Source organism: Zonotrichia albicollis, chromosome W (assembly GCF_047830755.1).
Source record: "Zonotrichia albicollis isolate bZonAlb1 chromosome W, bZonAlb1.hap1, whole genome shotgun sequence".
Lineage (NCBI taxonomy): Eukaryota > Metazoa > Chordata > Aves > Passeriformes > Passerellidae > Zonotrichia > Zonotrichia albicollis.
This window is the reverse complement of record NC_133859.1, coordinates 5,988,994-6,004,326: the sequence shown is the minus strand read 5'-3', so window position 1 is coordinate 6,004,326 and position 15,333 is coordinate 5,988,994. Positions and strand designations below refer to the sequence as shown.

Sequence of the window (15,333 nt, the reverse complement as noted above, 5' to 3'; positions counted from 1 at the left end):
AGGAGGATTTTTTTGATTAAAACAATCATAGTATCTAATTATACTTAACAGAATGTGCATTTAGTCATCCAGAGTCCTGTTCTCAAGACAAAAGTATTCTTTTCTGCACATCATAGTTCAGTCAATTCTCCAAATTCTTGATTTGAAAAAAACCCCAAAACCAACCAACCAACCAACCAAAAAAGACTACAAAAAAAACAAACCCAAAACAACAAAAAAACCCCACCTGGTTCCATCCTTCTTAGAGAGCAGCAACCAAAAGACAATTTTTAATCTTCAAAACTATAGTTGTACTTCAGAAGAATTACACTAACGCACATTACATCCAATCTTTGGTAAGAAACCTGTAGGCGACGGGGGTCAAGCACGGTAGAGATGGATGGAGACGAGATCTCTTTGAAGCCAAGTCGTGAAACTATCGGTTTATTACAAAGGGTGTGGGTGAAGGGCCCTGTTGCAAGCTGCAAGCCGCAGCTCGGAGCAGGGCCGAGAGAAAAGAGGCTTAAAATGTAAGAGAGTTAAAGACAAAAGTTTAAGAGCAGAGAGCATGTAGAAAGGAGGGGGTGAAGGAGTGCAGAGGGAAGACAAAGAGACAAAGAAAGAAAAGGGGGCAAAGAGGAGCACGAGAGCAGGCAAAGAGATAAGGGAGAAGAGAGATAAGAGAGCTCGGAGAGCGAGCGAAAAGAGAGCAAAAAGAGAGAGCAAAAAAAGAGAGCAAAAAAAGAGAGCAAAAAGAGAGCGAAGCTCCCGTTACAACACAGTTAATCGTCTTCAGTGTTGAATATGCAGATTCTCATTAACCAATCTACTACAGCATGCATATCTTATAACATTTCCACACAACCTATAAGTATTGGAATATGAATCCCAATATTACCAGGTAGATTGTTCCTGAGCCAGTCTGACCCTTGCTGCTGGGCCAAAGGCGGCAGCTGTGGTGTATCACCCCAGAGACACCTTTAGCTTGCTGGTGGTTGCAGCTAGGCAGACGAACAAGTCCAGGCTTGTTAGGAACTCTGTTTACCTCAGCAAGAAGGCTTCAGGCGAATGGTGAGGAGGAAAAGGAGATGGATTCTGCTGGAGGGTTATATCCAGAGTTTTATTCCATGGTCACAGAGGTCTGAATCTTGGCAACAGCTCCAACAGAATACCGACCGCATGGTCTGATTACCTTTTTAAGCTCCTGGGGCAGGGGGAGGGGAGGGGACAGGTGAGCCACCAACCAGGTGGGAGGGGCAGGGTCTCAGGGGAGGATGACACCTAGACAGACCAATGACCTCTGGGCCTGAGGGGCATCCTTTGAAAGTGACGAATCACAAGACGCCTTGCTGGAATGTTAAAACTGATTGACAGCCCAGCAGGGGGCGAGGGGGGAAGAGGAAGAGGGGTATTGGCACACCTGGGGAAGGGACCCGGAAGTTTAAAACACATCGCAACATCTCCCCCTAGTTTTGTTTAAAAAGAAGAGGACTGGGTTTGTAGTACAGAATGCTTGCAAAACCTTGGTTGGTAAATCAGTTCTTCTTCTACAGGAGGGTCAGTGTTTTCCACTGAGGCTTCCAGGTCATCCATTGGAGCACTGAGGGCTTCCAAATGGTAGACCTCAGGAGGGGAAGATGAGCTTGAAATTAGCTTGAGGACCATGCGTTTGATTAGTCCAAAAACAATGCTAACAACTACAATAACTATAACAAAAATAAACAGCACTAAAAACACCGTTTTCATGTTGGATTCTTGGCTGTTTAGATAGCCTGGAAAGGCCCGGGGTGGCCTTGGGGCAGCCCGCGCTTCAAAGGACGAGAAGAGGCTTCAGTTCTTTTCTCGGTCTCGGTGTTTATTAATTGCTTATCTAAAAGATTTTCTCTCGGCCTGACAGAGGTCTGCTCAGCAGCCAGCCATGAGCACACTCCCTGCCCTCCGGGGCGGTCACCTATCTTTATACTCAAAGTTACGTATACAATATTTATCATTTTTCCCCAATACCTTTTGCCCTTATTAACCAGTGCACTTTTAGTAATAACCAATCCTAAAGTGCCACCATCACCACAGAAGATGGAGGAGAAGAAGAAGAAGAAGAAGGACAGGACACGCCCCAATTCCTCCATCTTACTTCTCTAAACCCCCCTGTACAGAAATCCTAAACCCTGTGTTTCACTCTCTAATTAACTTATCCCTTCACCATTCACTCCGGTGAAATCCTCCTATCCTCATACAGGTGTCGTCTCCTGTGTAGGATCAAAGTCCAGCCACCAGACACTTCTGGCAACATTCCAGGACTCCCGAGCCCCCCAAGGGTGGTCTCGGTGACTCGGCACCTCAGTCTTGAGGTGCTGAGATCCCACATTTTCAGAATAGATCCCAACCAGCCCGAGAGTCCCCAGCCATTGAACAGTCCACTCAGCCAGTTGTCAGTTTCTCTGTTGATGTCCGAGAGCCTTTGCCAAGGTAGTCCATATGTGGTTTGGGCTGCAGGACTATGCAGGAGATCGCAGGTGGGATGATCATGAGTAGGACGAGAAGCAGGCTCGGTCTCATGGCGTCTCGAGGCTACACACGAACAGTGGGATCTAAACTGGTACAAGGATCTTGAAACAAACATATATTACAAACTATTCCAGATAGGAGGCTTAAATGGAATTTCCTCCAGAGAACGCGTGCGGCGCTTTCTTCTCCAGGCAGCATGAGCAACATGGGGCGCTTCTGTAGATTTCTCTGAGACTTTGGGAACATAGGGCTTTACCCATTTGGAAGGAACCCACCTTAAACCAGAGGGGGTGGACACACAGGCGTATCCATGTCCCCAAGTAACCAATTTGTAAGGTCCCACCATTTTCCAAGTCTCAGGGTCTTTTACTAAAACCGGAGGTTTTTCTTTTATCAACTTGTGACTGCTCCCCCCAAAGTGGCGTAGGATGGGTGGGTTCAGGCTGTCAAAAGAACAATTCAGAAAATTGATTGTGAATAGCGCCCTGGATAACCGGATGTGGGGAGGTTCTACCTTCAGAACCTGTTGTTGCTGGTCCAGGACCCTTTTAATATCACGGTGAGTTCTTTCTACAATGGCTTGACCTGTAGGGGAGTAGGGGATGCCAGTTTTGTGCTCTACTCCCCATTGCTGCAGGAAGCTCCCGAATTCCTTGGATTTATAAGCGGGCCCATTATCAGTTTTCAGCTCCTTGGGGATGCCCATGAAAGAAAAAGCCTGTAAGAGGTGCTTAATAGCATCGATAGATGATTCTCCTGTGTGGGCAGAAGCATAGACCGCTCCAGAAAAGGTATCTACACTAACATGAACATATTTCTGCCGTCCAAAAGCCTGTATGTGTGTTACATCTGTTTGCCACAGTTCACAACTGTTCAGTCCCCTTGGGTTTGCTCCCGTACTCACTGTAGGGAGTGCATGTTGTTGGCAATTTGGGCACGTGGCCACAATCGCTTTGGCCTGTTCTCGAGTGATGTTAAACTGACGAACCAGGCCAGGTGCATTTTGGTGGAAAAGCTGGTGGCTGATTTTTGCCTGTTCAAAAACATTTGGGAGAGTGGCCATCACTGCAGGCGCAGCAAGAGCATCTGCCCTTCTGTTGCCTTCAGCGATAAACCCTGGCAAGTCAGTGTGTGACCTGACATGCATCACATAAAATGGTTGCTCTCGGTGAGTGACTAACTTTACCAGTTTTGAGAGCAATTCAAAAAGTGCAATGTTAGATACATCTTGCAGTATTGCTTGATCTGCTCTGGATACTACTCCTGCCACGTATGCAGAGTCCGTAATCAGATTAAATGGTTCTGAGAACCTTTCAAAAGCCCTAACAACCGCAGCCAATTCAGCAACCTGAGGTGAACCTTCCACCTCAGCAATGTCCGTCTCCCACTGCTGGGTTTGAGGATCCTTCCAAGTCATAACGGACTTGTGGCACCTCCCGGACGCATCTGTAAAGACAGTCAGAGCCCCTTTTAAAGGTCTCCTACTTAGAGCACTTCCCAATTTCAAAGTAAATTGAACATCTTGTTCGAACAATTTGTGAGCGGGCCGCGCTACCGAAATTTGTCCTGAGTAGGAATCCAGAGCAAACTGCAACACTTCATTTTCTTGAAACAATTGTTCCAGTATTTTCATAGTATTTTGACCTGATTTTAACTCAACTGGAATGTGAATGCACTTAAAATCACATCCTGCTAACTCCCTGATCCGGGTCCTTGCTTTCCGGATCAGTTCTGCTAACAGCTCCTGAGGCTTTTTCAGTCTCTTGGACCTTTTGTGACTGAGGAAAACCCATTCTATGATCAAGAGAGAGTCCCTCTGGTCCCGGTCCTTTTTTGGTGTGTCCTTTGCCTTAGGTGTTTGTTTTTCCTCCCACTGGAAAATAATTCCATGGAGGTGTGGCAACTTACCTAGAATGATAAATTTGAATGGCAGGTCAGGCCGGCATCGGTTGGCCTGTCTTGTGGACATTGCAATTGGAACCTTTTCTAGAGCTTTCCGTGCCTCTGGGGTAATAGACCTAGGAGCCCCTGGGTCCTCTCCCCCTTTCAATAAATTGAAAAGAGGGGCAAGGTCTTCATTAGTCAGACCGAGCCATGGCCTTACCCAATTCAAAGACCCACACAACTTGTGGACATCCGCAAGGGTCTTGATCCTTGGATTGATTTCTAGTTTTTGAGGAACAGTGGTCCTACTTCCAATTTCTGAGCCCAAAGACTTCCAAGGTGGCATCTTTTGAATTTTCTTTTCCTGGAGCTTGAACCCTGCAAAAATCAATGCATCGATCGTTAGGTCAAGTGCATGTGTGTGTAAATCATCATTGGGGGCACACACCAGGATATCATCCATATAATGATAGATGATGGCCTTCTCTGCGGCTGCACGCACTGGGGAAAGCAGGGAAGAGACATACCACTGGCAGATAGCTGGCGATACCTTCAGGCCCTGAGGAAGAACGGTCCAATGGTACCTTTTCATAGGGGATTCCATGTTGGTGGAGGGGACCGAGAATGCAAAACGCAGTGCATCATCAGGGTGCAAGGGGATTTGGAAAAAACAATCTTTAATATCAATAACAGCTAATTTCCAATCTTGGGGAAGCATTGTTGGGGATGGCATACCAGGCTGGGGAGAACCCATATCTTCCATTACATTATTAATTTATCGGAGGTCGTGAAGAATTTGCCATCTCTTTTTGTCAGCTTTTTGGATGACAAACACTGGAGAGTTCCATGGGGACATGGTCTCCACAATGTGGCCCTTTTTTAGTTGCTCTTACATAGTTCTTCAAGCACCTTTATTTTTTGTTTACTGAGCGGCCACTGTTTCACGTCAACTGGTTTGTCTGTTTTCCACTTCAGTTTTTGGGTGGGGCGCTGTTGTTCAATGACTGCTGCACAAAGATGCTGTGGAGAGTCTGGAATATCAATTGTGACACCCCACTGGGCCATTAAATCTCTCCCTAACAAAGGCTCCGAATAATCTAACACAAATGGACGGATATTTGCCAATTGTCCGTTTGGTCCCTCGATTTGAATAATGCTTGTGGATTGTCTTGCCAATTGCAGACCTCCTACACCTCGAAGGTGACCGACAACATTTTGCAAAGGCCAGTGTGCTGGCCAGAAAAAGACAGAACTGTGTGAGGGAAAAAAATTGGTATCAAGAGTTCTGATATTGCTTAAAATGTTTCAAGGCTGTTTTGTGTAAACTATGTTGGTAAAAAGTTTAAGACTGTAAATAAGTAATTCTGGTTTAAGTTCCCCAATTTAATTCTAAAGACTCCAGGTTAATCCTCTACAGAGCACTCCCTTGGGGGAAACCAAAATTGGTAGGGAACAGACCAAGAGGGGCTTAACCAGAGAAGGGGGTAGAAGGGACTCTAAAGAGCTTGGAAGCTTCTTCTCAGTAAAAAATGCTCCAAGACGCAAAGCCGGGTGGGCAGGCTGTGCAAGATGACCCATACCGGACTCTTGGGAAGGGTAGTAATGCTAGCTCTAATTGCTGGTGATGCCCTGGGAAGCCCAGCTGAGCTGTGCAATGAATGCTACCAACCCCGCAACGAGGAGGAAGTGAGCTCCTTGTCGTGAGTCCACATCAGTTCTAACCCTGATTGTGTTAACCCCTCTCAATTGGTCCTTTATCAGAAAAATAAGTGAGTGTATTGGATAGCCCAGAATACTGCCACTTTTAGGCAGCCACTCCTAGGAGAGTGCCCTATAGAGGAAAGCTGGTTGTGCTTTGAATGTGATGCTGCTGAAACAAGCTCAGCAGATCTAGTAAAAAGCAAAGAAATGGTGAAAATGGTAAGAAAAACTGTTTGTTACAAGTATTTATATGACTGTACTGGAAAAGAGATAAACCCCTTTTGGAACACATTTCAGGGGAGCTCTAAAACCCTAGGTTTGATCTCATCTGGCAACTGCATTGCTAGTGTGATAAAACCAATTTTCTTATTACCCAAAGAAACTGGATCAAGTTTGGGAGTTCCTATATATAATGATTTGGGAGAAATTAAACAAAACCGGGAAAGTGAAATAGAAATTGAGAAAATCCAAAATTGTAAAAGCCAAGTTCGGATCCCAAAATCTGTGTTGAACAAAGTCATCCGGCTCCAGGCAGTATTAAAAATAAAGAATTCATATATTAGGAACATTTCAAACGAAATAAAAATATTAGCATGTGTAAATAATCAAGATCAAACTCCTACACTTGATCCCAGTGGGTGGGAGAACTTGGAGATTTTCAGAAAAAATGTATGGGAAAGGGTAGTTTTTCTCGCTGTGTGTGTACTTAGAGGATTGCTTTTTTTACTATGCTTATTTATCTGTTTTAGTAAAATAGTATTTGCCGTGCAGACCAACCTGAAGAAACCTAGGAAAGTAACAAGGTTAAGTAACCATGATTACCAAAGTGCACAAGAGATTTATAGTAGATTCAAAACAAAAAAATTGTAAGTTGATGCGAGCTTAAAAATTTAAGCTCGATCAAAGAAAAAGAGGGGGGACTGTTATGAACAAAAATTCAGTTAATATTTTTTTTATGAGAAAAAGTTACAAAAAGGCAGACAGATCACTGTCCCTGCCAAGGTTCTGCGTGTTTTGTCATGGTAATCACGCGTTGTTGTAGTTAATAGTTATTTTTGTATTAGTAATAGCCCTGGCTAGGGCGAGGTAATGGCCCTTCCCCGAGGCTAAGGGGTACTTTTCCCAGTATTGTGAAGACACCTGAGAGGGTGGGGGGGTTATGCAAAGTGACTCCAAGACCAGCATGCTTTTTGGGACCCCGACTCCAAAGGCACAGAGAAAACCCCAAAAACAACGAGCCAAATAAGAGTTGAGAGACTGAAGTGATGTCTGGACGTGAGGAGCCAAGTGCTGAGCCTGCAGAGATGCAGAGTCCCTCTCGCCCTGCCCATGGGAGTCGTCCCCGGCGGTGAGACCCAGCCGACTGGGCCAGGAGGGACAAGATCTGACAGGGACACCACGCCCTAAAGGCTCCCACGAGGACCGGATCCCCGGCTCTGCCCCTAGTGGACAGAGCTGCGCATATCCTCCTCCTCTGAGTCGCCCTGGGAGACGCGACGGGGACTGCAGCCCTGCCGAGCCGCCCAATCCTGAGCTGATCACTTTTAATAAAGGCATTAAAAAGGAGAAGAAGTCTCCTGGCCCTGTTTATTTCAGCTAGTTTGAAATTTTCGTTTGGAAATTATTTTTGTGATTTAATGTAGAGCACAGTATGATGAATGTTGGACTGAAAAGCTGCTTGTTCAAAAAGTTTTACATGGGCATTTCAAGCTTCCGAATTTCTTTTTTTCATTAAGTCTCAGAGAAAACCTTTTCAGAGACAGTGCACAAAGTGAAATCCCTGATGTTCTTTCTTTTGTTTCATCCCCCAAAAGAAGGGCCCCAATAGAAAAGTATTCATTCATGTGCAAAGCCAAGATTCTGGGGCAGAGCAAGAGCAAAGGTTATCCCTTTACTGTCCCCCAAGCCTATTCAGGGAGAATCCCAATTCTCACCTCTGAAAGTCAGATATACTATCTGGGGACAGAGAAAGAGAATGGCCCAGGGACAGCTTTTGGAGGATAAGAAATAGAAACATCCTGTGTCTAGACTTTATATAGAAAGGACAGGCTATACCCACAGGTGATTCTTAAAAATAATACTTCGGAAGAAGTATGAGCCGATGTTAAAGGAATAAGCAGCCCTGCAGTGGAGAAAATATGTGTAAAATATATTTTTACAAATTGTACAATATTTTTGTAAATTTATCAAAAGATACTTTGGCCTTAAAATTTGTACGACCTCTAGTGAAGATGGGTTCTTGCATGAATTTAAACTGAGTCATGCAGATCCTTGGATTATGAAAAAAAAAAGCTTAATTACACCTCCCTTGATCTGCTACGAAACACCAATGATATCTGGTAAAGCACAAAACTAAACTTTCATTTCTGTGCTACTCAAACACTAGTTGGCATGGGAAATCGGCAAACTTGAAGATCTGCTTTTAAAGACAGCAGGAAAAAAATAATCATAGATACACAGCTGCAGGTAGGACATCTCTGTATTTGTGCTCTTTATGTGTTTACCTGAATTTTTTTGTAAATACAATGTTAAGTTGGCAAAATAGCCAAACTTTATACAGAAAATCAGTCTGGGAAGAGTTGTGCAAAGTGTGTAATTAAATCTATGCAGAAAACTGTTCTTGCAATAATTAACACAGAATTTATTGTCAGATAACATAATCTGTGAGTGAAATTGTGTAGATGCAACTGTGGATGCAATGAGCTAAAAATAAATGTGCAGAATTTTCTCCACACTCGTAGATTTCTTTAGCTGTTACTCCATTTTCTTTGAGTACTTTTATGGCTGAGAAATCTCCTGATATAATATTAATTTTAAAGTTTACAAAAATAATACACAGAAGTTATTACCACTGATTGAGTTTCAGGCATGGTGGGAATACAGAGAAGGGGTGTTGGTAGATTTGTTTGTTTGTTTGTTTGTTTTGTTTTGAATAAAAGAAAAACTGAAGTTAGAAGAAGCTAATCTTCCAAGAACTCAGAAGGCTGATGCAAGAACCATGTGAATCCATTCCACAGTTTGCAGTGATGACCACATAGAGGATGAGGCCTCTTTTGATCTGGATTAATCATGTAAGTATGTGTATGTACAAACACAGGAACAAGTTGCTCTTCCTTTGCCCCCAAGCATCTTTGAACAGTCCAACACCATCATTTTCACATCTCTGAATGGTTTTATGGTTATTTCATGTGAAAATACCAAACTGATAGCATAGACTGTACAAAGCACTTTAATCACAATATTAGGCATCTTGAAAACTTTTGAGAAAACTTGAATATTATCCTTTTGCAGTATAATTTGCATATTGATGTTAATAATCCCCTGATGGCTCCAGCAGGAACAGAAGTATGCCAAATCCAGTTCATATTTCAGTTTGTAGATTGTGCCCAGAATATAAGCCCATAGCTAAGAAAGGTAATCTTTTGACTCCTTAGAAACAAAATTTTATTCGTGATTGTAATGTACAGCTGAGTTTTCAGTAAATGTGAAAGAGATATTTTTGGTGCTGAAAAACTTACATTGTGACCTTTGATCTTTTATTTCAAGTCTTAGTTTTATACTTAGACTGTACCTGTATCCTTTTACTAAATAGCAAAGAGAAATATATGCAACACTGAGTGTACTTCAAGAATACTTAGAGGAATAACAAAATATAGCAATAATTACTATGAAGGTGTTAAATAAATCTCAAGCATCATGGTATTTGCTCTTTTTCTCAAGCTTCGTATAAATGTCAGAGGTCTTTGAGAGGTTCATTTGACAAATAGCTGTGGTCATTACTGGAGGACCAGTAGCTGTCCTTTTCTACAACTTCTTTTTATAGCTGTTCTCTCATGGGAGATCACTGGTCTCACAGCAGAGCAGCTAAATACAATATATGCACGCTCCTGAGCTGCTCCAGTATGAAAGTCAACAGCACAGTGGATTCTTTTCTGTGTGTGTGAATGCCAGTGGATTGAAGTGGGAACTAGTGGAAGTGGTAGGTGGTTTTATGCTATTGGTCTTACACTTGTACTGAAGGAGTTGAGGATTGCTTTAAATGTAAGACCAACTGCTGGGTCATACCAAAAGATTCCTCTGGCCCTGGATTTTGACTCCAAGAGCACCTACAAGGAGATAACTTGAGTTATCTGGACAAAAAATGGGACAAGCATATATGGCAGTTCTCCTTTCTGTTCACCAATTCGCAGTGCTATTACAGCGACCTTAGACGGTCACTGTGGTGAGAGAAGGACGAGAATCTTGTTTCTCGATCAGAAGGCTTGATTTATTGATATAAGATCTATAATACATTATAACTATACTAAAAAGAAAAAGAGAGAAGCTGCAGAGAGCTGCTAAGCTAAGAATAGAATAGAAAGAATGAATAACAAAGTTCTGTGTCCAGGGAATCTGTCCCTGAGCTGCTCCTGTGATTGGCCTTTAATGGTACACATGGAAGATGAGCCAATCACAGGGGCACCTGCTACATTTCACAGCAGCTGATAACAATTGTTTACATTCTTCTTCTGGGGCTCTGCTTCCCAGAAGATGGACAAATGTGAAAGAAAGGATTGCTATGAAAAAATGTCTGCGACACAGTGCCTAATCACTTCCAGGTTAGACACATAGATGAGGGTCAGAGCACTTACTACTGCACAGACCACCTTAAGCAAAACCAGCCAATCCTAAATAAGTCACAAAAGGGAAATGTCGGACTTTTTGAAGAGGCTTTAATAAACTCCTTCAAAGCAGAACACTATTTTCCATAAACACAAGATGTTAGTGCTGTGATAATCCTGTAAAAATGAAAAATGAAATTAATTGCGAGGTAAGAAACACATTTACTAACCACAGTAACATAATACCTTACAGTATTCAAAATAAGTTTTTGCATTTTGGAGTGACACAGAAAAGTTACAAGAGAAGAAGTGAGTACTGGGATTTTTTTCAATTCTTTTCTCAAGCCATTGTCCTAACAGAATGTATGAAAGATATTTCCATTTATAAACTATTGTGAGACAGTGTGATAGAAAGAATGCCAGAAAATCACCTAAATTAGACAAAGTTGTAATCTGTGTCCAAAGCAGTATGCACAGTATGCTCCAGAATCTTTAATAAATCTTTTACACCTATACAGTCCAGGAATATGGAAAGTCAAAAATTTTTCCATTCAGAATAAGTCTGTGCTCATTTCATGATCCAGTTTTACCATCTCTGACATTGGTGTATGTGTCCACATTTTTATATGAAGCATATCAAGAAAAGGGGAATCACCACATGGTTCAGCAGATACTAAATGAGAAGTCTGTGATGCTCATCACTGCTCTCCTTCAATTCAGAAACTAAACAAATCACTCAGGCGCCAGAGACCAAGATGCCTAATTCTGCACTAGGAGTGTCATTCCTGGAGCTGAGTGCCAGACTGTGGGATCTCAGCACCTCAAGACTGAGGTGCCGAGTCACCGAGACCACCCTTGGGGGGCTCGGGAGTCCTGGAATGTTGCCAGAAGTGTCTGGTGGCTGGACTTTGATCCTACACAGGAGACGACACCTGTATGAGGATAGGAGGATTTCACCGGAGTGAATGGTGAAGGGATAAGTTAATTAGAGAGTGAAACACAGGGTTTAGGATTTCTGTACAGGGGGGGTTTAGAGAAGTAAGATGGAGGAATTGGGGCGTGTCCTGTCCTTCTTCTTCTTCTTCTTCTCCTCCATCTTCTGTGGTGATGGTGGCACTTTGGGATTGGGTATTACTAAGAGTGCACTGGTTAATAAGGGCAAAAGGTATTGGGGAAAAATGATAAATATTGTATACGTAACTTTGAGTATAAAGATAGGTGACCGCCCCGGAGGGCAAGGAGTGTGCTCATGGCTGGCTGCTGAGCAGACCTCTGTCGGGCCGAGAGAAAATCTTTTAGATAAGCAATTAATAAACACCGAGACCGAGAAAAGATTTGAAGCCTCTTCTCATCTTTTGAAGCGCGGGCTGCCTCAAGGCCACCCCGGGCCTTTCCAGGCCATCCAAACAGCCGAAAATCAGACACCTGGTGTCCGCTGGGTGAGCTAACCCCCACCAAAACCTTTCGGGGGGGGAGCAGCCTTGAAGCCCTGAAGAGCTGAAGAGCCAAGAGGGCAGCTCCGACCTTGGACGAGCTCCCAGGAGAGCACTGATAACTCCTGAGGAGAGAAGCCTGAAGAAAGAAAAAAAAGAAGAAGAAAAAAAAAAAAGGCCAGGAGAGTCTGCAAAAAACAGCAGTCACTGAGAATTCCATCTCTCAGCTTCTGCCGAAGACAATTCGTAGCAGAGCAGCCCGGACCGGAACCAGGAAGGCGCCTCTGGGACCATCTCTCGTGACCTGCTGGACGGAGATCGAGACCTCCGGACCGCCCTGACGACAGATTCGGTGAGAAGGTCAAAAAATAAGGACATGGGGGGCACACTTTCCCAGGAACAATGGGAAATTTTGTCCGCCTTACAAGGCGTGACTCAAGCATACACAGAAGGGATCCCAAAGAAAGAATTAAAACAGTTACTGTTATGGGCAAGACTTAATTATCCATTAGCAGAAACGTGCCTGCTATTCGAAGTGGGGTTTTGGCAAGAAATTAACAGACATTTATATCTCTTAGCAACGAAAAAGGACGAGACAGCGTTAAAGCTGCTCTCGCCGGCAAGAATCATGTTAGAAGGCATATCGGTGCAATCGAAATGCCGGGAAAAGCAGCGAAAGGCTGCGGTACCCTCAGAAGGAGGGGGGGAGCAAGACTCCAGGAAAAAATTAGCTCTGGCCTTAAGAAGCCAGGGGGAAAGGGCTCTCGAGGAAAGAGAGCAGGAAATAATATTAAAACCCCTGGTCCCAAAACCCAGAAACCCCAGGAAACTCCTAAAGCGTCCTGAAACTCCAGAGAGCATGGAGGACTCAGGAACAGAAGGGGGGAAGCAGGGGGGAGAGAAGGGATCGGGGGGGGGGCTCCTTCTCGCGGCGGCCAGGCGGCGGCGGTGCAAGCGGGGGGCACGGGTGAAGAGATAACAGGAGACACGTCTTTAGGTGCGGCTTTGGTCAGCTCAGGGCCCGGGGTGGCGGCCGTCCCGGCCGGCAGGGACGCAGACACTCGCGCGGCAGGCGAAACTCGCAAAAATCCGGGGGGGGGAATAACATACCAGTGCGGGGGCGTCAGACACGGGCAGCGAAATGGGGGAAACTGTGCAGCCCCAGAGGGCTGCCATGGTGAGACACAGGAGGTGCGCGGTTGTGACGTCAGACCCGGTGCGCAGGTCGGCCCGGATCGCGAAGCGGGCCCGGGAGCCAGCGGGAGGCGGGCTGCATGCACCGGTGGGGGGAGGAGTAGACACAGCATCAGAGGAGGAGGAGACAGAGTCAGGGGCAGATGGAGGGGAGGAGACCTCGGAGGTGGAACAAGGGGGAGAGAGTGACGTCAGCTCGGGAGAGACAGGGAGCGGCTCGGAGAGCACGCACGCGCAGAGAGTAGAGCGCGGGCGGGGGCGGGCCAGACCCCCTGTGATGTCTCGGGTGAAGAGGGGCCATGCTCGGGATTCTACAACCCGGGGCTCCACACCCTCTCCAGACTTGGTGCCTTTGGTTAAAACCCTCGGAGTCCAAGACTCACCCCTTCAAGGGAGACGTCCTGGTGTTCAAGCCCCAATTCCAGCTGAATTAAAAGCCAAGCAAACACGGTCTCAAATGAGGTCGCCGGCATGGCAGCTGGCCGGAAGAGGAGCAGTCGAGCTCACTCCGTCATCCGAGCCGGGGAGGCCGGTGACAGCGCCACCTAGTGGCAGGAAGACAGAAGTGCACGACATGCCGGATCGGTTCGGCGGAGCCACAGCGCCATCTTGTGGCGAGACTGCAACAATGCAGCAATTTTTTCCAACATTATATAAAAAGAAAAGCACTTTAAAGAAGACAATGTCAACACAACAAAGGGATTATCCATCGACTTCAGGATTTCATGAAGATGATGAAAGCTCAGATGAAGAACAACTACAAGGAGAAGATGTCATAAGGATCACAGCATCGGAAGGTGTTCCTACATGGATGCTGTCAGCAGCAGAAGCAGCTAAGAGCTTCTTGCATTCAGTTGACACAGCAAAAGAGAAATATCGACAGGATCCTCGAATTTCCTTTTCGGATCTGGGAGCGAGGCCAAAAACCTCAAGGCGAGAAATGAGACGTGTTGAATCACCGATGACATCCACAATACCATTATTCATGCAAATCCCAATGGAACCTCAAGAAGAGGAATTTCAAGAGCCGGTGAACACGATGGATTGGAAGCGAATTAGAAAAGCATTGGCAAAGGAAAAGCATTTATTTCCGGGATCAGGAGATCTGACAATGCCAGTGACATATGATGCCCAGGGGCAGAATCCAAGGTGGGAAAGGATGGGTCATGAGATACTCAAAGACTTAGGGAAGGCAGCTCAAACTTTTGGGCTGAATTCACAATACTTCAAACAGCTACTAAGAGGGACATTCACTACATATGATCTCACACCATATGATATTCGAAGTATTGTGGCAATGATTCTCACTGACACGCAAAGCCTTGTCTGGGAAAAAAGGTGGAGAAAATATCTTGCTGAATTACGGAATAGATATCAAGGTGGACCAAACGCGAACCTCACAGAAGGGCAGTTAGCAGGAGATCCTCCAGATGACAACTCAGGGGAACAAGCAGCGCGGCTCCCACGAAGAGTGTTAAGTGGCATCAAGGAAGCAGCGCGAATGGCAATCATGCAAATCACACCAGCCGGAGCTCCAGAAGTCCCGTTCTCTTGCATCAGGCAAGGTCCCACAGAGCCATTCATGTCATTCATCGATCGACTCACGCAAGCCGTGGATCGACAGGTGATGATAGAAGAAGCGAAGAGGCCTCTCTTGGAAAGCTTAGCTTTCGGCAATGCCAACCCGGATTGTCAACGGGTGATTAGCGCCATGCCAGGATGGCCATCCTTGGCAGAGATGGTGGAGGCATGCAGCAAGGTGGGGACACCTCAGCATGTCGCAGCGATTGTGAAGAACGAATTAAGAGAGGAATGGGAAAAACAGTTAAAGGGACATTCAGAAAGGTAAACAGAGGACAAGACACTGGAAAAGATGTTGGAAAAAATACTGCATCAACAGGATGAGAACATCAACAAAGTTCTTGCGACGATGCAGAAAAAGAACGATCCCCCAAGAGGACAGTGCTACAGATGTGGGGAGTTTGGGCACATGAAAAGGAATTGTCCACAAACACATATGCCAGCGCCAGCACAGA

General features: G+C 45.1%; 1 long non-coding RNA gene across 1 annotated transcript; it reads right to left on the bottom strand.

The window, feature by feature from the left end:
* Positions 1 to 1,992: 1,992 nt before the first annotated feature.
* Positions 1,993 to 13,794, bottom strand: LOC141726947 (uncharacterized). Its single transcript, XR_012577905.1, has 3 exons — positions 13,681 to 13,794; positions 4,589 to 4,746; positions 1,993 to 2,927 (listed from the first exon to the last, which is right to left on the bottom strand). It is a non-coding gene; the product is annotated as an uncharacterized LOC141726947 (long non-coding RNA).
* Positions 13,795 to 15,333: the final 1,539 nt, after the last annotated feature.